We start from the raw sequence: 26,270 nt of genomic DNA on the forward strand, positions 1-26,270 counted from the left end.
AAAATATATAGCACAAAAGAAGGCAGTAGTAGAGAAATAGAAGAACAAAAAGGACCTAAGACATGTAAAAGAACATACAGCAAAATGGCAGCCATAAATCCTACCTTAATCAGTAATGACTTTAAATGTGAATCACTAAACATTTCAATCAAAAGACAAGAAATTGGCAGAATGGATATGAAAGCATAATCTAGCTGTATGCTGTCTATGAAAGACAACTTTAAGGACACAAATGTGTTGAAAGTAAAAGGATGGAAAGAAGACATGTACCATGCAAAAAATTTTTAAAAAGAAAGATGGAGTGGCTATGATAATATCAAACAAAATAGACTTTCAGAATAAATTGTTACTAGACACAAAGAAGAATCTGTATGCTGACAAAAGGGTCCGTCCATCAAGAAAACATAACAAGTAGACACATATATTTATGTAACAACTGAGCACCAAAATAGCAAAAGTTAACATTACTGAAGGGGGAAAAATAGGGAATTCAACAATAATAATTGAAGATTTCAATACCCCCACTTTCTGTGATGGTCAGTAAGGAAATAGAAGACTTGAACAACACTATAAACCATGTAGACCCAATACATCTGTACCACACCCAACAGTAGCAAAAATACACATTCTTCTTGAGTGCACATGGAACATTCTATGGGATATATTATACATTCAGCCACAAAAAAAGCCCTTAATAAATTTTAAAGTGTTGAAATTATATGAAATATGTTCTCCAGCTACAATGGAATTAAATTAGAAGCCAGTAACAGAAGAAAATTTGGGGATTCACAAATACGTGGAAATTAAATGAAACACCCCTAAATAACAAATGAAACAAGGAAACCAGGAGATAAATTAGAAAAAAAAAACTCTTCATGAATAAAAAAAGCATAGCATAAAACTTAGATGCAGCTAAGGCAGTGCTCAGAAATTTTTAGTTTTGAACACAATATTGAAAAAGATGAAATAGCTCAGATTTACAGCTCACTCTTCCACCTTAACAAATTAGAAAAGAAGAGTAGACTAAACCCAAAGCAAGCAAAAGGAAGGGAATGATAAAGAGTACAGTGTAAATAAATAAAGACTAGAAAAATGATATAGAAAACCAATAAAACCAAAACTTGGCTCTTAGAAGGGATCAATAAAAGTTTAGACAAACCTTTTACTAAACTGACCAAGGAAAATAGAGACGACTCAAATTATGAAAATTGGGGATGAACAAGAAGATATTATTACCAATCTTGCAGAAATAAAAAGTTTTATAAGGGAATACTCTGAGTCATTGAATGCCAATAAGTTAAATAACCTAGATGAAATGGAAACATTCCTAGAAAGACCAGACTACCGAAACTAAGTCAAGAACACAGAAAATCTGAAAAGAACTGTAACAATGAACAAGATTGAATAAAAAACACTTCCCACCAGAGGAGAGAGGTTATGTCAGTGTTGTTCACTGTGGTATCTATAGTACCCAGAACAGTGCCTGGGATATAGTAGGCACTCAAATATTTGTTGAAGTTGAGTGAGAACACGAATGCAAAGTGAAAGACTGCATGACTTTTCATAAGCCTATCAGTTTCTTAAAGAACAAGACAAGGTACTTGTGTAGTTTTGTATAGCTGGAAATCTGACATTGTTTTACAAATCCAAGGAAATAAAAATTTGTTGTTAGTTCTCGGAGGATAGCCAGTGCTTCAAAGGAAAATGAGGGGACTGATCCTATGACCCTATGCAAGGTCCAAAGAAGACCTCCCAACAAGCAAATTACCAAGGATTACAGTACTTGAACCTGTGGTCCACCTTCCTTTAAGAGTCTTTCAAAAATTTTTGACTGCTACCTCCAGTAGGAACCACATTTTAAATAATTACCAGCATACACAGACATGTATAGGTGTCCTAGTACTTGTGTGTGTAAGCAGGTGCTTACACACACACACACACACACACACACACACACACCTGAAGCAAAAGTTTCTGGAAACAATATTTACCTTACTACCTGGATTAAACCTTTCTATTCTCCTCAATTTCATTTTTTAAAGTGTTAATCACAACCCTGCCCAATTTATGTTCCACGTAATACATTGCAGCAATGCCTTGTATAGCACTGCTCTAAGAAATGTCTGTGACTAATGCCATCAGCAACCACAAAAAAGTCAAAGCACCCCTGCCTCCCCCCTCCAATAGCATCGAGATTTATTGCTCTGTTAATCTCAGGTTAAGGAGACCCAATTTCCATCCCTCGTAAAGCTATTTGCTTCTGGAATGCCCTGTGAGGAAGCCCTCCTATGTCCTTAGCACCTTGTTGGAACACTCTCTTTAGCTCCTACCCTTGCTTGACATCCATCTATCTCCTGAATCAGTGCTGCTTCCTGCAACCCTCTGCAGGTGTTTTCTCTTGAACCCCACATGCCTCAAGGAAGGTCAAAACGTGGGGTAAGTTTCCTCCTTGCTAGTACTACCTCTTTAAAACCTCTTCTTGCTTCTTCTCATACCAAAAAAAAAAAAAAAAACAAAACTAACAAGAAAAATCTAAAAGCTGGCCCCTCTGAAGTTTATGCTTGTAAATTATACCACCTTCTTGCCCCTCTTCTTTATCATCGTTTTAATGACTTCAACATCCATGTGAACGGACCATCAAACTGTTCGGCCTCTCAGTGCCCTGGCCTCATCTCTTTCAATGACATTTTCCCCATTCCACATGAGCCACCCACTCCTGTGGTCTTACATTAGAACTGGACTCACAAACTCAAAAGCCACTAGGACTAGGCATTTAAAGCATTAAAGGAGGCCAGGTGTTAGTCATCAGGGAGAGGTGGAACCTGGTGCTGCAGGGCACTTTTAGAAAGGAGCAGCCACTACCCAGTACTGCCAGTTGTTGTCATATGGAAATACTACACTAGTCTTTCCACTTCTTCCAATTCATGTCAACACAGATTTTCATGTGCTATCTCCTAAATCTTAAATATTAGCAACAATATGGACTTTCAGTTTTAAGATGGTGACATTAAAACATTCCCTCCCTTTCTTCCCTTGAAAATCAGTTCAAAAGTATAAGCCCAAGAAAGAGAAATAAAAATACCATCTTCAATGAAACTTGGAAATATTGGAAAACCTATCTCAGAAGTTGGAAAGCAGTGGACGAATAGTATATGTCTTAGTGGAAGGGAGAGGACAAACCTAAGTGGTTATCTAGGGCAATGTCATGGAGAAGCAAGCTCATTCTTACTGCAGAGAACTGCAGAGATGCAAAGGACTAAATTGGAGGGACCAGGAAGCACAGATGGTTGTAAATTGAGGGAGATGGGAAGCACTGAGATTAGGGTATTTATTTGAAAGCTGGAATAGAAACTGGCAGTTTTCTCTCGTATCCTCTCCTACCCCATTAGTTAGGCAACTAACTACCTTTACCCTATCCTTCAGAGATGCAGGTATATTCTCTGGAGAGAAACTAGACAGTATAATCAGAACAATAGGGTAGACTGCCAGACTGAAAAGGGGGGGAGGGGTATCAGAAAGTCTGTATATTGAGGGGTGAGACATTGAACACTTTTTTCCCCTAGCTCCAGAATGCTTGCAACTTCAGACAAGAGATTTATTTATCCTCCCATGTGGATCATCAACAGTTTTGGTTAAATACATATTTTAGTTTATTGTGACTATTTAAAAATTGTTTTTCAGTGACCCTAGTATTGTACCATGATTACATTTCCTTTCTTATACAACTTTTTATTTTATGTGGAGTTAATAATTGCCTTGTTTTTCCATTTGTTTAATTTTCCTAGAGCCCATGGCTAGGTGTTCTTACATCTGTGACAGTAATATAAAATGCCTTGCAATACAGTTTTCCATACCCTCAGACTACACAGAGAGTTTGTCAGTTTCATTTTTTTCCTGGACCCAGCACTCCTGGAGCCCTCTGTCCTGCTGCTCCAATCTCTACAGATTTTCTCTCTAGGCTTCTGCCTAACTGTTGTCATGGTTATTCTCTTTATGTATCTCCTTGTTGGGTCTCCTGTATTCTAGACCTCATATCTTTCTTGGTTTACCTCCTTGTCTCAATGGATAATCTCTTCTAACAACTTCTGGAGGGAGAATAAGTGAGATCTAGATATTCTGAGACCTTGCATATCTGAAAAGTTATGATTTTACTATCACTTATATTTATTATTTGGCTGAGTATAAAATTCTAGGCTACAAATGATTTGACTCAAAATTTTGGTCATTACTTCATTGTTCTCTAGTTTCCAGCATTGATGTTGAGAAATCCAGTATACTCTGTGTCCTGAGTACATTGTTTGCTTGTTTTAGAAGCTTTAAAGTCTTCTGTTCATTTCACTGTTCTAACATTTCGTAATGATATTCCTCAGATTGGGTCTCTGGTCAGTTACTGTAGCCTTTTCATTAGAAAAGTGTATGTTCTGCAGTTTTGTGGTATTTTCTTCCATTATTTCCTAAATATTCTTTTCTCCATTCTTTTCTTTCTTGACTCTTTGTAACTAACTTCTTATTAGTTGAATGTCAGATGTCCTGTTTAAATCCTCTAATTGTATTATCCCTTATTTCTTAGCTGTTGTGTTGCCTTAAGTATTCATTCTATACTCTGGGACACTTCTTCAACTTTATCTTTCAAACCTTTTACTGAATGTAAAATTTTTGCTATTACATAGTTAATATCAAAAACTTTTTCTTGTTTTGTTTGATTGTGTGTGTATGTAATTTTATCTCTGTATGCATATCTTTTAAATATCTCTTGTAATCTCCCTGGGATATTAATTACAATTTATTCTTCCCATTTTCTATTATTTGTTTCAGTCTCTTTAGCTCATTTTGGAAGATTTTCTCATATATTTAAAAATGCTTGGAGCGCATGGGTGGCTCAGTCGGTTGAGCGAACGATTTCGGCTCAGGTCATGATCTTGCGTTTGAGTCCCATGTCGGGCTCTGTGCTGACAGCTCAGAGCCTGGAGCCTGCTTCTGATTCTGTGTCTCCCTCTCTCTCTGCCCCTCCTCCACTCATGCTCTGTCTCTCTCTGTCTCAGAAATAAATAAACATTAAAAAAAATTTTTTTAAATAATACTTGTCTCTTCATTCACATTTAACTATGAGGTATGAAAATCCTGGTGGGATGGGTTATATTTACTGGTGGGTTTCATTGAGGGAAATCTTTATAATTTTAGATTCTTCTCTCCCCTCACCAAAGGTCATAATCTATAGATTTTTTCTTCTCCAGGACACTTCCATTATCCAGAAAAGGAACCCCTAGAAGAGGGAAGTGTGAGAATACTAAAAATGTTCACGTGCTATAGCAGAAAGTAAGTAAATAATTGAATCAAGAGGTGGCAATACCTGCATATTATTTAGAAATAGGTAAATAAATACCTTTTTTAAAAAGCTTAAAATTGAATGGCTACCCTTAGGGAGTGGAATAGAACAGAGTACTGGTAGAGGTAATAAAGCTTTTAACATTATTATACATGTATTGTGATTAAAATTTTTAAAATATTTTTAATCATTCAAATAAACTTTAAAAAACTAACTAGATCTAATAACAAAGTAGCAGAAATAGAAATAAAGAAAAAAAGTTCCATTTACAATTGCACCAAAAATAATAAAATGTCTAGGAATAAACTTAACCAAGGAGGTAAAAAAACCTGTACTCTGAAAACTATAAAACATTGATGAAAGAAATCAAAAACAGCAAAAACAAATGGGACAATATTCCGTGCTAATATTTGGAAGGATAAATATTGTTAAAATGTCCATATTACCCAAAGTAATCTACAGATTCAAAGCAATGCCTGTCAAAATACCAACAGCACTTTAACAGAACTAGAACAAATAATACTAAAATTTGTATGGAACCACAAAAGACTCCAGAGCCAAAGCAATCTTTAGAAAATAGAACAAAGTTGGAGGTATAACAATCCCAGATTTCAAGATACACTACAAAGCTGTAATAATTAGAACAATATGGTACTAGCACAAAAATAGACATGTAGATCAATGGAACAGAATAGGGAGCCCAGAAATAAACCCATGCTTATATGGTCAATTAATCTTCAACAAAGGAGGCAAGAATATGCAATGGGGAAAAGACAGTCTCTAAAATAAAATGGTCTGGGAAAACTGGATAGCTACATGTAAAAGTATGAAACTGGACCTCTTTCTTTAAAATTTTTTTTTAACATTTATTTTTAAGAGGGAGAGAGAAAGAGAGAGAGAGAGACAGAGCACGAGCAGGCGAGGGGCAGAGAGATGGAGACACAGAATCTGAAGCAAGCTCCAGGCCCTGAGCTGTCAGCACAGAGCCTGATGCGGGACTGAAACCCAAGGACCGTGAGATCATGACCTGAGCCTAAGTCGGACGCTTAACCAACTGAGCCATCTAGGTGCCCCAGAAACTGGACCACTTTCTTACACCATACACAAAAATAAATTCAAAATGTATCAAAGATCTAAATGTGAGACCTGAAACAATGAAAATATTAGAAGAGAGCACAGGCAGAAATCTCTTTGACATTAGCCTTCGCAACATATTTATGAATATGTCTCCTTAGGCAAAGGAAACAAAAGCAAAAATAAACTATTGGAACTACATCAAAATGAAAAGGGTTTACACAGCAAAGGAAACCATCAACAAAATGAAAATGAAAATGAAACCTACTGACTGGGAGAAGATATTTGCAAATGATATATCCAATAAGAGGTTAATATCCAAAATATATAAAGAATTGATACAACTCAACACCAAAAAACCCCAAATAATCTTATTTAAAAATGGGCAGAGGACCTGAATAGACATTTTTCCAAAGAAGATATACATACCGCCAAAAGACACATGAAAAGATGCTCAACATCCCTAATCATTAGGGAAATGCAAATCAAAACCACAATGAGTTATCACCTTGCACCTATCCAAATGGCTAATATCAAAAAGACAAGAAATAACTAGTGTTGGCAAGGATGTGGAGAAAAAGGAACCCTCATGCACTGTTGGTGGGTATGTAAATTGGTGCAGCCATTATAGAAGAGAGTAAGGAGTTTCCTTATACAATTAAAAGTAGAAATACCAGGGGTACCTGGGTAGCTCAGTCGGTTAAGTGTCCAACTTCGGCTCAGGTCATGATCTCATGGTTCATGGGTTTGAGCCCTGAGTCGGGCTCTGTGCTGACAGCTCAGAGCCTGGAGCCTGCTTGGGATTCTGTGTGTGTCTCTCTCTCTGCCCCTTCCCCACTCATGCTCTGTCTCTGTCTCTCAAAAATAAATAAAACATTGAAAGAAAGAAAGAAAGGCCATATGACCCAGTAATTCCACTTCAGGATATTCACCAAAGGAAAATGAAAACACCAACAAAAACATCAGATATGCACCCCTATGTTTATTGCAGCATTATTTTCAATAGCCAAAATACAAAAACAACCTAAGTGTTTGTCAATAGATGAATGTCTAAAGAAAATGTGATTTTATGTGCACACACACACACACACACACAGTGGAATATTACTCAACATAAAAAATAACAGACCTTGCCATATATGACAACATGGATAGACTTAAAGAGTATTAGGCTAAGTGAAATAAGTCAAATGGAGAAAGACAAACACCGTATGATTTCACTACATCATATGACGCAGAATCTAAAAATGAAACAAAAAAAGCAGAAACAGACCTGTAAATGAGAGAACAAACTGGTGGTTGCCAGAGGGGAGAGGGATAAAGAGATGGGCAAAATGGGCGGAGAGGGGTGGTAGATATAGGCTTCCAGTTATGGAATGGATGTCATGGGGATGAAAGGTATAGCATAGGGAAGAGAGTCAATGGTATTGTAATAGTGTTATGTAATGACAGATGGTTGCTACACTTGTGGGGAGTATAGCATAACTGTGGAATTGTAGAATCACTGTTGTACACCTGAAACTAATGTGGCATTGTATGTCAGCTATACTTCAATAAAAAGTAGTTTCATCAAGTAATATTAAAAACATAAAAACAGTTACATGCAAAAAAAATCAGATTATGTTACTCCCCTACTTAAATACTTTCCAGTGTCTTTCCATTATACTTACAATACAATCCATATCCTTGTCTGCAGCCTAGGAGGACCTATAGGATCTGGCTACTGCCCACTTTGATCTCAGCTCTTGTCCCTTCCCTAAAAAGTCACTATAGTTTTTACTTGATGGCGTCCTTCTTATCCATCAAATATCATCTCTCCATAGGTGCTGGCTCTGAGTACCCTATTTACATGTCTCCCTTCCTTTATATTCTGATAAGGAAGCCCATCTTTTTCCTTCTTATCGCAAACTTATCAAAGTCTATAATTCTCTTTTTTTAATTTTTCATTTTATATTTGATTGTTTTTGTCTCTCCTACTAGAATGTAGTTTCATTAAACTTAAGGTGGTTTGTCTAATAGAAGACTCTCCTCCATAAAAACATGCTATGACCCCAAATGGCTACATCCTCATTGGGAGGGTATACAAGATTTAAACCGACCCTATATCCATGCTCAGGGGAAGTTATCTAGATGCTGAGTAAACCTGGGCAAAAGACAACAAGAAAAAATATATCCCTCACATGAATGTGCAATCCAAATCACCTGGGTAATCTAAAGTAACTTCAAGTATGAATTTGGCTTAAAGTGGCCCCAGAGTGGTATGCTTTGGGTCCTTGGCAAGAGCAAATGCAAATGTTTTTTGAGGAATGTATTAGGTCTTAAAGAATCACAAATGATTTTTCTAGAAAAGATTATTTACATACATACTAGAAAACAAGTTACCATGAGTGAAAATCATGGAAACAACAAATAGCAAAGATAAGCACAGAGTCTTCAGAAATTGGTATTAACATACACAACTTGTGAAATAACTATGTTCACTGTGTTAAGAGAAATAAAAGAAAGAAAAAGAAAATAAAAGAAATAAAAGAAACAAGTGAGGAGAAGTATAAGAACAACATAATTTGTGTAATCCCAAAGTATTTCCCCACACATTACTTCTACATTACAAAGGATGAAAAATCTGCCTTTACAGTGGCAAAATGTATCAATAATCTTAACTAAATCATCAAAATTAACATCACCAACAATGAGACAAATTGACATCATTTGCCTCCTAATTTGATGGAATGAAAAGGAAAGAACATCATCTCTGTAGTATTCATGCCAAAAATGTAGGAATTCTCACACATGTTAAGATGGCTACCACAAAACAAACAAACAAACAAAAGCAAAACAAAACAAAACGTGTTGGTGAGGATGTGAAGAAATTGGAACGCCTGTGTACTGTTGGTTGGGATATAAGATGGTATATGGTGGTCCTCAAAAATTTAAATATAGAATTAACATTATGATCCAGCAATTCCATTCTGGATACGTACCAAAAAGCAGGGGCCTGAAGGACTATTTCTACACTCATGTTCATAGCAGCATTATACACAATAACTAAAATGTGCTAGCAACCTATGTCCAACAACTGATGAATATATAAGCAAAATGTGGTCTATACAATGGAATGTTATTTGCCTTAAAAGGAAGGAAATTCTGACACATGATACAATGTAGATGAACCTTGAAGACATAATGCTAAGTGAAATAAGCCAGTCACAAAAAGACGAATACTATATGATTCTATTTATACAAAGTACTTAGAATAGTCAAAATCATAGACAGAAAATAAAATGATAGTGCCAAGGGCCGAGCAGAAGTGGAAAATAAAGAGTTCTTGTTTAAAGGATATAGAATTTTGGTTTTACAAGATGAAAGAGTTCTGGATATGGATGGTGGTGATGGTTGCCCAACATTATGAATGTGTTCAATGCCACTGAACTGCACACTCAAAAATGGTTAAGATACTAAATATGTGTTATGTATATTTTACCACAATAAAAAATTGGGGGTGGGGGAATGCAGGAATTGATTCATGAAGGATATTCTACAAAACAATAGGCCTATACTATTCAAAATTGTCAATATTATATAAACAACAAAAGGCCACAGAACAGCTTAATCAGTTAGCCATCCAACTCTTGATTTTGGCTCAGGAGCCTCACATTGGGCTCTGCACTGACAGCTCAGAGTCTGCTTGGGATTCTCTCTCCTCTCTCTCACTGCCTCTCCCCCCTCAAAATAAATTTTAAAAAAACTTAAAAAAATAAGTGACAAAAGAAGTAAAAACAAAGGTACTATAAAAGATAGTATTGGAATAATTGTCAAAATTGAATATGAACTATATATTAGATAATAGTATCATATCAATTTTAAATTTTCTTAATTTGACAATTTCACTATAGTTATAGAGGAGAATGTCCTTGATTCTAGCAGATACACACTGGAATATTTAGGGTAGGGTTGTTATCTCTGCAACTGACTCTCAAATGGTTCAATAACAATAATAATGATATGAGGAATAAAAATGACAAGGTATATTTGAAAAACAACCAAAACAACTTCTAAAAATAATACATTGAAAACTGAAATTTAAAAAATGAATGAGGGTGCCTGGGTGGCTCAGTTGATGGAGTGTCTAACTCTTGATTTCTCCTCAGGTCATGATCCCATGATCTACAAAAATGTAGTTTGTCTCTAGCAGATTCTCAACAGAGAAAATTCTGAATCATATACAATAGTCAGAAGGGAATTTTTCCCAGATAATAGGTATGGCAAACAAGGAATAAAGTGTATAGAAAGTAGTAAATATGTGAATGAATCTAAGAAAATATTGATTAAGGTCATGATCAGGTCATGGAAATGAGCCCTGCATGGGGCTCCATGCTGATTATGAAGACTGTGATTCTCTCTCTCTCCCTCTGCCCTTCTCCCCTGCTCACATGTGCTCTCTCTCTAAAAAATAATTTAAAAAAATGGATGAGTTTAACAGAAAATTAGGTAGCTAAAGAGAGAATTAGTAAACTAGAAGTAGCACAAAGAGAAAAAAAGATGGACAATATGAAAAAGCAATGAAAAGACATGCAAACTGGAATAAGAAGGTCTAACATGAGTAGAGCACCTGAAGTAGAGGAAAGGGAGACATGGGGCAGATGCCACATTAAAAGAGCTAATCTTGAGTATTTTCTAGAACTGATGAAATGACCAATTCAAAGTTTCAGATAGCCCAGTAAATCCCATATAGGATAAATAAAAAGAAACTTATGCTAAGATACATCATAGTGAAATTGCAGAACACCATAGAAAAAGAGAACATCTGGGGTGCCTGGGTGGCTCAGCCGGTTAAGCGTCCGACTTCAGCTCAGGTCATGATCTCTCAGCCCTTGAGTTCAAGCCTGGTGTCGGGCTCTGTGCTGACAGCTCAGAGCCTGGAGCCTATTTCAGATTCTGTGTCTCCCTCTCTCTCTGCCCCTCCCCTGTTCATGCTCTGTCTCTCTCTGTCTCAAAAATAAATAAATGTTAAAAGAAAAAGAGAACAGCATTCATAAGCCAGAGAAAAAAGAAGGCTTACATTCAAAGAAGCGCCATTTAAATGGAATCTGGTCTCTCAACAGCAGTAATGGAAGGCAAAAGACAGTGGGATGATGTTCAATGTGCTGGAAGAAAATGACAGCCAAAGTAGAATCTTATAGCCACTGAAAATATCTTTTAGGAATGATGGTGAAATAAAGATATTTTCAGACAAACAAAAATAGAGAGTTTGTCCCTAACACATTCTTAACAGAGAAAATTCTGAATCATATATGACAGTCAGAAGGGAATTTTTCCCAGATAATAGGTATGAGAAACAAGGAATAAAGAGTATAGAAAGTAGTAAATACGTGAATGAATCTAAGAAAATACTTATTAAAAAAGAAGAAATACTGATTAATAAAACAATAATAATAGTATCTTAAAGGGTTAAAAATAGTTGAAATATAATGAAAAATAATTTGTAAGTTTCAAAGTAGGTAAAAAGAATTAAAGTGCACTAAGTTTCTTTTATTATGAAGAAGGAAGTTAAGTGACTTATTGAGTCTAGTCTTTATTATGTTAAGTTAAACATATTACAATTTCTAAGGCAACTACTAAAATAAATGAATGGAATGCATAACTGTTTTTTTTTTTTTTTTGCATAACTCTTAAACTACTTAAAGGGGACAACCTTGGTGTGACTAAAACATTTAGTAAATCCAAAATAAGAAAGGAGGAAAAAATGAAACCAATATGACAAATGGAAAGTACAAAATAAGTTTGCAAGATATGTTTACAAAATAAGTACAAATGGAAAGTACAAAATAAACCCAAATATGTATACAATGCCAGTTATGCTTTAGGAATGGTGCAACGTCTGTGGCTTAATTACGTTTCATGTAAATGAACTAAATGCTCCAGTTAAAAGATAAAGTCTTTCAAACTTGATAAAAACAAATTCTGTCTTATGCTGTTTATAAAAAACATATCTTGGAAATATAAGGATTAAGGATACAGAAAAGTTGAAAGTTAAATGATTAAATAAGACATGCGAACACATTCTCAACCAAAGAAAACTATAGCTATATTAAAAGTATATATTTTTATGCCTGGGTGGTTCAGCCAGTTAAGCATCCAACTCTTGATTTTGACTCAGGTCAGGATCTCACAGTTTGTGAAATCAAGCCTCATGTTGGGCCCTGTGGTGACAGCATGGAGCCTGCTTGGGATTCAATCTTTCCCTCTCTCTCTACCCCTCCCCCCTCTCTCTATAAATAAATAAGTAAATAAATGTATGTATTTATTTAAAGAAAATAAGATTACAGCAGTAAAAAAGGTCACTTTGTGTTGATAAAAGGAACTACAATTTTAAATTTGTGTATTTCCAATATATACCCTCAAGATATATAAGGCAAACAATGATAAAATTTCAAGAAGAAATATACAAATATTCATGCAATAGATGCAGTGTTTTTTCATACTACATCTCTTAGTTACTAGTAGAAAAAGCAAACAAAATATCAATAAATTCATAAAAGATTTTGATAAGATAATAAACCTGACATAGTGAGATCTCCACATAATGATTGCAAAGTACATATTTTTAAGCATACAGAACATTTACTAAATATAAACAAACCATAAAGCAAGTCTCAATTCAGTTTAGGGTTTAAATTTATACACTGCATGTTCTTAGATTGTAAGACCAACTAAAAATCCACAAAAATAAGAATAAGGTAAAAAAATAAACCCATATATTAGAGACTTAAAAAATATCATGCATCAAAATAAAATCATGAAAATATTAGAAAATATTTTAAACAGAAGAGTAACAAAATGATCACATATCAAAATTTAGGATTATGAGCACAGACAGGGAAATTTATAACCTCAAAATATTTATGTTTAGAAAGTCTGGAACTTAACTAACATTCATCTGAAAAAAATTAGAGGTATATCAGAAAGAAGAAAATGAAGATTAAAGGAGACATTTTGAAATAGAAAACAATTATATAATAGAGATGCTCAACAAGGTCAAAAGTTGCTTGTTTATTTTAACAAAATTAAAATATCTCTTTCAAGAATGAGGAAGATGGGGCACCTGGGTGGCTTAGTTGGTTAAGCATCCAACCCTAGATTTGGGTTCAGGTCATGATCTCATAGTTTTTGAGTTCAAATCTTGCGTTGGGTTCTATGCTGATAATGCAGAGCCTTCTTAGGATTTTCTCTTTCTCTCTCTCTCTCTCTGCCCCTCCCCCCTCAATAAATCAGTTTTTAAAGTTATATATAAAAAATCGATGAAGAAACTGAGAAGGCACAAATAACCAACATCTAGAAACAAAAAGGAGACACACAGGTATTGTAGATATTAAAGAGAGAGTATAAAATTAACATAATCCTCAACAAAGTTGGAAAAAGAGCACATTGAAAAGAAAAAAATATTAACATGAAATCTTTATATCAAAAAAATTAAAAATTTAGGCGAAATGCACAAATTCCCCCTCAAAACATAACTTAATAAAATTTACTCAGGAAGAAGTAGGAAATTTATAGTCAGAAATAGGAAGTCTTACCATTATGATGACCATAAATCCCCTTTTGCCCAGGACAATCCAAGTTTACACCTATTATAGATAAGTATCCCTTTACTTATCAAATCTTTCCAGTTTGGAAGAGAAGCCATATGTCCATCTTTTGTACCTGTAATAATTAGAGAAACTAAATCCATAATCCAAATATTTCTCCTAAAAGAATCCCACACCCAGATTCACCAGCAAATTCTACCACCGGAAGAAATAATTTTAATCTTAGATAAACTTTTTCAGAAAATAGAAAAAGGGGAAACGCTTCCCAACTCTTGAGACTAGCATAAAATTGATACTAAAATATGGCAAAGACAATGCATGAAAAGAAAGTTACAGGTGATCTCACTCAGGAACACAGATGCAAAAATCTAAACCCAAATGTCCGCAAACTCCATCTAGTAGCATATAAAGGGACAACACGTTGGGGTGCCTGGGTAGCTTAGTCAGTTAAGGTCTTACTTCAGCTCAGGTCATAATCTCACAGCTCCAGGGTTCAAGTCCCACGTCAGGCTCTGTGCTGACAGCTCGGAGCCTGGAGCCTACTTCCGATTCTGTGTCTCCCTCTCTCTCTCTGCCCTTCCCCTGCTTGCTCTCTCTTTCTCTTTCTCTCAAAAATAAATAAACAATTTAAAAGGACAAAACGTTATTACTAAGTTGGTTATATCCTAGGAATTCAAGGTTGGTTTTACATTAGAAAATCAATAAATATAGTCCACTGTGTTACCATATTAGAAAAGAAAATCATAATATCTTCTCAGTAGATAAAGAAAAAGCATTTAATAAAATTTAACTACATTAATGATTTAACATACATCCATGATTTTTAAAAAAAGCGAAAATGAAGGGAACTTCTATGATGAAGGTTATCTTCAAAAATCATGCAGAAGAGTGATGTCAACATGATGGCACTGTGAGTTGCTTTTTTTCCTCTCCCTTTTTATTTATAACCAATTGGACATCCACAACTGAAGAAAAGTGCCTCTGCACAGCACACCAGGACATCTGAGAGATCCAACCATCTGTGCACTGCAAGGTGGGTGGATTGGATTGGTGAAGAGGCTGGGAATCAAAGGGAATGGTGACAGAGCCAGTGGTGGCAGAGGCTGCAGCAGAGAAGGTGGTGGCAGGTCTGACAGCTGACTGCCATGACGTTTTTGGCAGAGGAGGTGGAGGGTGAGTGGGGTGCCAGCCTGGCTATGTGCACTGTAGCTGGAGGAACCCATTGCTCTAAGGAGAGATCACACTGACTAGAGGTGAAAAGGGGGAGAAAGGAGGCAGACAAAGAGAACTAAAAGTAAATGTCTCCTGCTGTCTGGCAAGAGGACCATCCACGGAACTCTGGGACATGGGCTCCCAACTTGAGGATCCATTTACCTGGCTGTGGGTATACCCAAAGTCCCATGTGCTAAGTATATACCTTCCCCGAGTCTACTGCCCCCCTTTTTCTTTTTTGCCACCAGCTTTTATTTCTTTTTATGTGCAGGCTCCTAACTTTAGGGGCTGACGATTTTCTAGCATCCAAACCCAAAGACATGGCATATTGTTATCTAACTGATAAAGAATTCAAAATGACTATTATGAAGAAATTCAGTAAGATACAGGAAAACTCAGAAATTAATACAATAATATCAGAAATAAAATTAACAAACAGAAGGAGTATTTTACCAAAGAGATTATAAAAGTTTGGGAAAAAAATACAAATTCTGGAGCTGAAGAACTCAGTAAATGGGATAAAGAATATATCAGAATGCATTGGAAATAGAGCAGATTAGATGGAAGAGAGAATTAGCAATCTGAAAGATAGAAATCTAGATATGATTCAGGTGGAAGATGAGAGAGACCTAAGATTTTTAAAAAGTTAAAAAATCCTATGAAAGCTATCAGATTGCATCAGAAAAGTCAACATAAGAGTAATAGGTATTCCAGAAGGAGAAGAGATAGAAAAGGGGGCAGAGAGTTTATTTAAAGAAATAAGAGCTGAGAACTTCTTAAACCTGGGGGAGAAACTGGATACACACATCCAAGAAGCTAATAGAACATTCGACATAAAAAGTCCTTTTTCCAAGACACAGTATGTTAAAACTGTCTAAAATCAATGATAAAGAAAGAAATTTAAAGGCAGCCAAGGAAAAAAAGGACAGCAAACTTCATAGAATGCCCCCCTCCCCCCCCGCCCATTAAGCTATCAGCAGATTTCTCAGCAGAAACTGTACAGGCTGGGAGAGGGTGGAATGACATATTCAAAATATTGAAAGATAAAAGCTGCCAGCTAAGAATACTCTATCTGGCAAAATTATCCTTCAGATATGAAGGAGAAATAAAGTCTTTCCCAAACAAACAACAGCTGACAGAGTTCACCACCACTAGTTAAAAGGATCTCTTCAAGTTCAAATGAAAAGACAAAAGTACATAAAACTCTAATTAAGGTGATAAATAGTCAGAATTAGAAAACTGTAACTCTTTTAGAATAGTATATTAAACTCTTAAGTATACCATAAAGTTTAAAGGAAAAGATCATTAAAAATATCTACAACAGCTAGAATTTGGTAATGAAATCACAGCATAAAAAGAGATAATTTTCAACATCAAAAACATAACAGAGGAAAAGTAAAACAATGGAAGCTTACAGGCTAATAAAGGTAAATTGCTTTGTGGTAACCACAAAGCAAAAATCTGGAGCAGAGGCACAAAATATAAAAAAGGGGGAGACTGAAAAAATCACCATGGAATACCACCAACTTTCAAAGGTAGACAGAAACAGAAGATTAAAAAAAAACAAAAACAAAACCAAGAGACATGATAACCAGAAGGTGAAAGATAAAATGGCAGTAGTAAGTCTGTACATACAAAAAGTCACTGTATAAATACAAAGTGACTGAATTCACCAATCAAAAGGCACATAGTGGCTAGATGGATTAAAAAACTAGATCCAACTACGTGCTGGTTATAGGAAACTCATTTCAGCTCTAAAGATACACACAGTTTCAAAGTGAAAGATCTTCCAATCTTATACTTCTAATCTTACACTTCCAATTCATTTTAGTATATGTGCTGCCGAAGCGAGCACTACTTCCAATTCATTATACTGTGCATTAGATCTCTATGGCTTATAAGTTTGTACCTTTAAATACCATCACTCAAATCTCTCCCCTTCCCCCCAACCAATTCCCTGGTAACCTCCATTTTATTCTGTTTTTTATAGGTTTAACTTTTTTAGATTTTACATATAGGTGATATAATACAGTATTTGTTTTTCTCTGTCTGACTTAACTTGCTTAGCATAATGTGATTGAGGTCCATCCATAGCCTCCTCTCTTATAGCTGAATAATAAATGTTCCATTGTGTATATGTACCACACCTTTTTTATCCATTCATCTGTTGATGGGCATTTGGATTGTTTTCATCTCTTGGCTATTGTAAATAATGCTGCAATAAACATATAAATTACCTATCTCTCTTCAAAATCCTGTTTTCATTTACTTTTAGTATATACTCAGAAGTAGAATTGTTGGATGATATGGCAGATCTATTCTTAATTTTTTGAGGAAACTTCATGTTGTTTCCCATAGTGGTTAGACCAATTTACATTCCCAACAATAATGTGTAAGGGTTTCCTTTCACCATATCCTCACCAGCATTGTGGTTTATTGTCTTCTCAATGATAGCCATTCTAACAAGTGTGAGGTGATATCTTATTGTGGTTTTGATTTGCATTTTCCTGATGATTAGTGATATTAAAAAACTTTTCATGTATGTTGACCATTTTATATCCTCTTTGGAAATTCTACTCCTGAAACCATTACTATACTGTATGTTAACTAACATGGATTTAAATTAAAAAAACAACAAGAAATTAACACCTTATCCAATATATGTTTTGCAAATTTTTCTCCCATTCTGTACTTTGTCTTTTCATTTTGTTAATTGTTTCTTTTCCGTGCAGAAACTTTTGGGTTTGGTGTAGTAACAAATTTTGATTTTTGCTTTTGTTTGTGCTTTTGGCATCATGTTAAAAATCATCACCATGACCAATATAAATGAGCCTCTTCCCTCTGTTCTCTTGTAGGAGTTTTAGGACATCAGGCCTTATGTTTAAGTCTTTGATTCATTTCAAGTTAATTTTTGTGGGTGGTGTGAGATAGAGCTCTAATTCCATTGTTCTGCATGTGTTTCTCCAGTTTTTCCAGCACCATTTGTCGAACAGACTATCCTTTCCCCATTGGGTATTCTTGGCTTCTCTGTTTAATATTAGTTGACCACATACACTGAGATTTAATTCTGGGCTATTTTGTTCCATTGGTTAATGTGTCTATTTTTGTGCCAGTACCACACTGTTTTTATTACTATGACTTTATAGCAGAATTTGAAATCTGGAAGCATCATACTGCTGGCTTTGTTCTTTTTTCTTAAGATTGTTTTGGCTATTCAAGGTCTCTTTGGTTCCACACAAATTTTAGGATTGTTCTTCTATTTCTGTGAAAAATGCCTTTTGCATTTTGATGGGGATTGCATTGAATCTTTAGATAGCTTGGGTATTATAGCCATTTTAACAAAATTAATTATTCCAATCCTTCTTTGTCTCATTACCCTTTTTGGCTTGAAGTCTATCTCATCTGCCATAAGTAAAACTATATCCTCTTTCTTTCAGTTTCCATATGCTTAGAATATGTAATGTGACAAATACTGCTATATGGGCAATCATATTGCAACATATAAATGTACTAAGGTAACATGCTGTACACCTTAAATTTATACATGTAAAATTTATTCAATAAAAATAAAAACAAAATTATACAGCAAATATCATGCTTAATGATGATATTTTGAGATCACCAAAAGACAAAAGTTCCTTATATCATCACTTCTACTTTATATTGTAGTGTGTTCTAAGCCAATAAAGTAAGAAAGTAAGAAGAAATAAGATGTGAAAAAATTGGAAAATAACATGCTTATATAATAGAAAATTCTAATTAATTTTTTAAATATTTATTTATTTTTGAAAGAGAGAGAGAGAGCATGAGCAGGGGAGAAGCAGAGAGACAGGGAGACACAGAATCCAAAGCAGGCTCCAGGCTGCTTCAGCACAAAGCCCAACATGGGGCTCAAACTCACAGACCAAGATATCATGAGCTGAGCCAAAGTTGGACGCTCAACAGACTGAGCCACCCAGATGCCTCCCCCTAGAAAATTCAAATTAAAACTAAAGATACATTATTATTAGTCTTAATAAGACAGATGAGCAAGTTTGATATATATAAAAAGATCATTTTTTTTATCATGATCATTGCATTTCTATACACCAGCAACAAACAATTGGGAAATGAAAACAATGACATATATAATAGCAACAAGATGTATGATATATCTAGCAAGAAAATTGAATAAAAAATGTTATGTACAAAATTAGGAAATTTTATTGAGAGATATCAAACAAGATATAAACCGAGAAATATAATAATTTTCTGTATGGGAAGATTGAATATTGTAAATATATAAGTTTTCCTAAATTAATAAAATCTAATCCCTAAGTGAATTACATTAATTATAGTTATTAATTATATTAAACTATAGATTCAATGTATTTATAGTACATTATTCATAATAAAAATAATAGTTTAAGTTGTTGCTGAACTTGGCAAACATCCTAAAGTTTATATGGAACTGGAAAGGGCTTAGAAAGCTGAAACAAACAAGGTGGGAACATTTGTCCTATAAGATGTCAAGACTTACTACAACACTGTAATCATTATGAAGGTGTGGTATTGGCTCAGGGATAGACAATAGATCAGTGGATCACAGAGAGTGCAGAGAAATAAACCTATACACATATGGACACTTGATATATGATACAATTGGCATTACAAAGAAGTGAAGAAAAGATGGATTTTTCATTAACTGTTGCTGAAACAATTGGGATTCATATGGGAAAAAAATGAAAATGGTCCTATATCTTACATGACACACAAAAATCATTAATAGGCAATTTATATGTAAAAGGCAAAACTATGATGCTTTTAGAAGATAATAGAGGAGATCTTCAAGACCTGGCAGTAAGAATTTCTTAAATATTACATAAAAACCATTTAGCCATAAAGGAAAAGATTAATAAGTAGGACAAGATTAAAATTAAGAACTTCTCATCATCAAAAGACACCATCCACATCATCAAAAGACCAGAGACTAGGAGACATTTACAATGAATATAACTGACAAAGGGCATATGTCAAAAATACATATATTTTCAAATGCCTACCAATCAATAAGAAAAAGACAGATAACTCAGAAAAATGCACACAGTATTTGAAGAGGCAGTTATTCAAAGAGAGGAATTCCAAATGTCTAATACACATGTCAAAGGTGTTTAGTATCATTTTTATTCATAGAAATGCACCTTAAAACCACAATGAGACCCCCTTCCAATCCTATCAGACTGACCAAAATTATGAAATCTAAAATAAGTTTGGGAGGGGCTTTGGAGACTATTTTCATGCACAATACCAGAAAAGTGGTTTGGTATAAAAACAGGAATTTACTGTAATGGAAGAATCTAGGGATTCTGGGAAGTGCTGGTTGGTACACTTGCTCACGTCCCACATTGGTGATCTGATGAGGGGCAGCACAATTAATTCTGGCTCTTGCCAGTCTCAGTGCTAAATTGTTCAGCCACCATTTAGTGGAGGTAACAGCCATCATATTGCTTTAATAGTTTCCTTCTTCTGACGTGAAATGAGGAATTTCTTCTATGGGAATGCTTAAGAGTTGGCAAAACTCCTAATGGCATCCTTCAGTTTTAGCCTTCAGTGGCTCTTACATTGGGATGAATTATGTAGAAAGCAGTTAAAAAGAAGGAATTATCAATCATATGAGCCTCTCTCTCTCAAGGAAAGATACCATTTTCTTTTCTTCTAACGACTGTGATGGCAGTCTTTTTTTTTAGAGTCTGCTCAGTTTAAAAACTGCACACTTCACCTTTTTCAGGAACCTCTCCCAAGCTGATGTCTTACTGCCAGCTGGTCTCTGATTCTTTCCACTTTCTATCTTGTTTTACTATTGTAGGCATAAATGTTTTAGCTCCTTCAGTACATCTCTTGGAAAACAGGATGTTTGTCAGATCCATTTTTTAGTTTCCCAGAATGTCTTTACCAGTTTTTTTGAACATCGTAGGTGCTTAGTAAATACCTTTTTTTCATTTCACGTAAAAAAAAAAAAAAAAAAAAAAAAGCCTTAGTCTACTAGTTTGATGTTGGAAAAGTTGTTCCATAAAGTTATGAGAGATCTAGGTTGCTTTTAAATTTCTTCTCTGCTTTTTAGCATGTTGTTTCCCTCTTCAAGGTCACAAAATGTCTACTAGAGTTCCTGCCATCATGTCTACATTGTAGGAGACTAGAAAGTGACAAATAGGCTCTCTCTCCTTTGAAGAGTTTTAGGTAACACCAACCAAAGACTTCTACTTAAATTTCATTCAATATCCCCTTAAACTGTAAGGGAGGCTGGGAAGTAAAGTTTTTTATTTTGGCACACGGTCATTTTGAACAAAATCCTAGTTATGTTACTAAGGAAGCATGGGAGAGGAGTATTGGGTAAGCACCTGCAACCTTTTCCACAAAGGCTCTAATTATTCGTCAGTAAGTATTAACATTTTTTAACAAATATTAATTGTTTCTTTAAGATTTGTAAATGTCTCTTTAAAGTCTATAGGGAGGTTATTGAAATTTATCCAGACTCAAGCTTTCATATGCAGGGTTTTAATGTAATACAATCTACTCAATACCCTCCCTTCATCAAATGAGCTTTGTTTCCTGTATCCCTAAGTAGGTATGACACCATCTGGTGTTTTTGGCTTTTGACCCAGAGCCATGGCTGGCATCATCAGACTAATCAAGAGGTGGGAGGGGATGGGTCAGGAATGGGTCAGTGACACAAGTCATTTGGTAATAAAAACTCATTGGTTATCACATTTGCTCCTTGTACAATAAAATATCTATTGCAGTATTTTAATAAAATTCTGTTATATTAATCATCAGCAATTGGAAGCTCAGGGTGTAAGTCTAATTGACAGATTGATGCTATAGCTGATATAAAATATTAAGTTTCATAAAGACAACCAAAGAGGCAGTTAAGGAAACATTTTTTTAAAACATTTTTAACGTTTATTCATTTTGAGATACAGAGAGAGACAGAGTGCAATCAGGGGTAGAGCAGCGAGAAAGGGAGACACAGAATCCAAAGCAATCTCCAGGCTCTTAGCTGTCAGCACATAGCCTGATGGGGGCTCAAACCCACGAATTGTGAAATCATGACCTGAGCCAAAGTCAGATGCTTAACTGACTGAGCCACCCAGGTGCCCCAAGAAAACATTTATTGTGTGTTCATTTTTAGCCTACCTTTTCTGAATATTTAAAATTCTTCCAAAAATAATAATATATAATAAATAACAATTACAAAATTCTCTTAAATAATTTGGATTACTGAGGTACAAGTGATGAAAGACAAAAATTGGATCTATTTAATCTTCTCTTCCATTCAATCAATAATTGCTGAATGGATACTATTTTCTAGGCACTGTGCTAGCTGCTAGAAGTCCAAATGATAATTTTTAAAACATAGACATTTCAGAGATAAAGGTAGGCTGAAAGGCCAAAATGGACAGCAGAAAACTGAGATGGGTAATCTGAAATCAGCTTCCATAGGCTAATAATTGCAGAAAATTAACAGCAGAAACTAGGTTTGGACATTTTGTAATTCTCTTCTAGATACATGAAATTAAATTATAACTTCTCAAGAGATTCAGGCATAGATTTTTAATATGAGACTTTGACATATGCAAATTTGACAATATTAATGAATAAAGAAAATAAATAGAGTCACTCACTTATACGGCATAATAAGAAATAACACCTAGAAGTCAACTAATCTGTTTGAAAGATAAGTTTTAATGGGTTATAGCTGAGTATGTGGCTCAACATTCTGTTAGAATATTTTTAGCTTTAGTGCAGGCATTTACATAAGAGTTACAGAAAATGAAATCTAAAACCAAGACCTAGAAAGGACTCATTAATTTAAAGGACTCATAAATTTAAATATTTTTTTAATCACTGTATTGTCAAAAATTGAAATTGGTTAATTTTAATTGACTAATTGATACAATTAGTCAAATCTCAGCTGAAAGTCATGAATTTGGGGATTGCTTATAAAAAGACATCCAGCCCAGAGTTATGGGGGTCTTCTGCCCCATGGGTCTCTGATGTGTTTCACTTGGAGCTCAGGTTGCTGTCCTGAGCTTTTGACCTTGGAACATCAGTTGGCTTGACATGCTTGTTTTGTTCCCCTTAGTTGGATGAATAATTTATAATCTCTAAAACTCAGTGTACTCTTACATAAGCTGTGTTTAAATATAACCATTATGATGTCCTGTGCACACTCTGTTAATTTTTTAAATGATTATGAAAGGCTTAAAAGGATTTTATCTACAAAATTCATAGGGGTGATAATTTAGTAGATTGTCAAGAGTAGTTTAAGTTCTTAGGAAGCTTTTTTTTTTTTTTTTTTTTTTGTATTTGTCGTCTTCCCTTGATGTATTTGAAATGTTTGAGAGAATCAATTGTCTTAAAATTGTACTTTGAAGTAGCCAAGGGAATTTGATTAAATATGTAAACATATTAAATGTATGAGTTAACTCAAAAAGGACAAATGAAAATGATAGTTCTTATTTTGATTAAAATAATAATTTTTTAAGTTTATTCATTTATTTTGAGAGAGAGAGCACACAAGTGAGTGAGTGAGGGACAGAGATAGAGGGAGAGAGAGACTCCCAAGCAGGTTCTGCACTGTCAGCGCAGAGCCCGTTCAGGGGCTTGAACTCACGAACTATGCGATCATGACCTGAGCTGAAGTCAGACACTTAATCAACTAACTGAGCCACCCAGGTGCTCCGAAAATCATAAAATTTGCAAATAAAGTAAGAGTGTAAATTAAGCTTAAATATTTAAGGGAAACAAGATTTTTACCTTTGTAACTAGAATCATATAGTATGGATTAAAACAAGTAATTATAAGGATTTCTTTTTGTGCACAAAATCCCAACTTGGATAGTAAAAACTGCAACTCAGAATTAACCAATAACAAAAGGGAGAGTGTGGGCTGTGAATTAGTCACTAGGATGCTTTAAGAAAGATCTGCATTCCTAGCCAGGTCACTGAGGTACTGCCCACACCCTGCCTCTCTATTCATACACAGCACACAAACTGGCAGAAGAATAATGCCAGAGGACTGCTCCTTGTAGAAGGAAAACCTACCTGGAGAGGGGATCCATGTTTGAGGGCAGGAATCAGAGAAAGAGGCCAAGCAAAGCGTAAGATAACTCCAAAAATGATTACGTTGGATATTAAAGTGGACAAAAAGAGTGAAACCACTTAAGTACTCCATTTACAGAATAAAAACCTCTTAATTTTGACATGTGGAGTTTCCAGGATGTCCACCTTCACCACACCCACCATCCTCAAACCTGCTGAGTATTACCCTTGCCCACTGGCACAGAGGCCACATTTAGACCTCCTGGTGCTGAGGAAGCCTTTGGGGAGCTGCAACTGTGTTTACTAATCATCCTGATTTTTCATTAACTCAAGAATTACTAGACACTGGATGAAAATCAGCAGCATTAAAAAGACCAAAGTGATGAACACATTATGCTAAGTGAAGGAAGTCAAATACAAACAAATATTGTATGATTTCAGTTATATAAGGCTCCAAGAGTAGTCCATACCCAGCTTGGTGCATATCAGGATTGAGAGAACTTCATACAAGCTTAAGAATCCTGTCACAAGAGAGGCACCTGAGTTGCTCAGTCAGTCAAGCATTCAACTTTGGCTCAGGTCATGATCTTGTGGTTCATGAGTTTGATCCCCACATTGGGCTCACTACTTTCAGCGTGGAGCCTGCTTTGGATTCTCAGTCCTCCTCTCTCTCTGTACCTCCCCCACTCATTCTCTCTCTCTCTCACAAAAATAAAATGAACATTAAAGAATTCTGCCACAAGAAGGAGCAAGAAGTGTGGAACAGGTATATCCATAGAAGATCTGAAAAAGCCTGAGAATCTCTAATAGAGAAGGTGTTTCCCAAAGTCGGTCAGTAAAGACTGAAGGAAGTGACTGCTACTTCAAACATTAAAACAGCAACACAAGACTTCAAAAAACATGAAAAATCAAGGAAACATTACACTACCAAAGGATCACAATAATCTTCCTGTTACTTGTTATCTAAGACATGGAGATCTGCAATTTACCTGACAAAAATTTCAAAATAGCTGTTTTAAGGAAGATGAATGAGCTACAAGAAAACACAGAAATTTCAAAGAAATCAGAAAACAATACACAAACAAAATGAGAAGCTTAACAAATAATTACAAATCATAAAAAAAGAACAAAATGGAAATTGTGGAGCTGAAGAAAACAATGTAATGAAATGTGCAATAGAGAACATCAATAACAAAGTGGATCAAGGGGAGAAAGAATCTGTGGATTAGAAGACAGAACCTTTGAAATTAAATAGTCAGAGGAGAACAAAGAACATAGAATGAAAAAGAGGAAAGAAAGCCACGTGATCTGTATGATACCATCAGAAGAAACAATCTGAGAATTACCGGAGTCTCAGAAGAAGAGAAGGAGAAGGGGCCAGACAGCCCATTTAAAGAAATAATGGCTGAGAACTTCCCAAATCTGGTAAGAGATTTGGATATCCAAGTTCATGAAACTCATAGGTCCCTCCCAAAACTCTGTGTAAAGAGATCTTTTCCAAGATACATTATATAAAACTGTCAAAAATCAAAGACAAAGAGAATTTTAAAAGCAGCAATAAAAAGAAATTGTAACTTACAGGGGAACTCCCATAGAGCTATCAGAAGATTTCTCAGCAGAAACTTTATAGGCTAGGAGAGAGTGGGTGATATATTCAAAGTGCTAAAAGAAAAAAAAACTGCTGGGGCCCCTGGGTGGCTCAATTGGTTAAGTGTCCGACTCTTGATCTCAGCTCATGTCATGATCTCACAGTTTGTGAGTTCTGTGCTGATGGTGCAGAGCCTGCTTGGGATTCTGTCTCTTTTCTCTGCCCCTCCCCCACTCGTGCTCTCTTTCACTCTCAAAATAAATTAACTTTTAAAAACCTGCCAAGAATACTCTATCCAGCAAAGTTGTTCTTCAGAAAGGAAGGAGAGACACTTTCCAAGAGAAACCAAAGCTAGAAGAGTTATCATTACTAGACCTGCCTTTCAAGAAATGCTGAAAGAAGTT

Source organism: Panthera uncia, assembly GCF_023721935.1.
Source record: "Panthera uncia isolate 11264 chromosome B3 unlocalized genomic scaffold, Puncia_PCG_1.0 HiC_scaffold_1, whole genome shotgun sequence".
Classification (NCBI taxonomy): domain Eukaryota; kingdom Metazoa; phylum Chordata; class Mammalia; order Carnivora; family Felidae; genus Panthera; species Panthera uncia.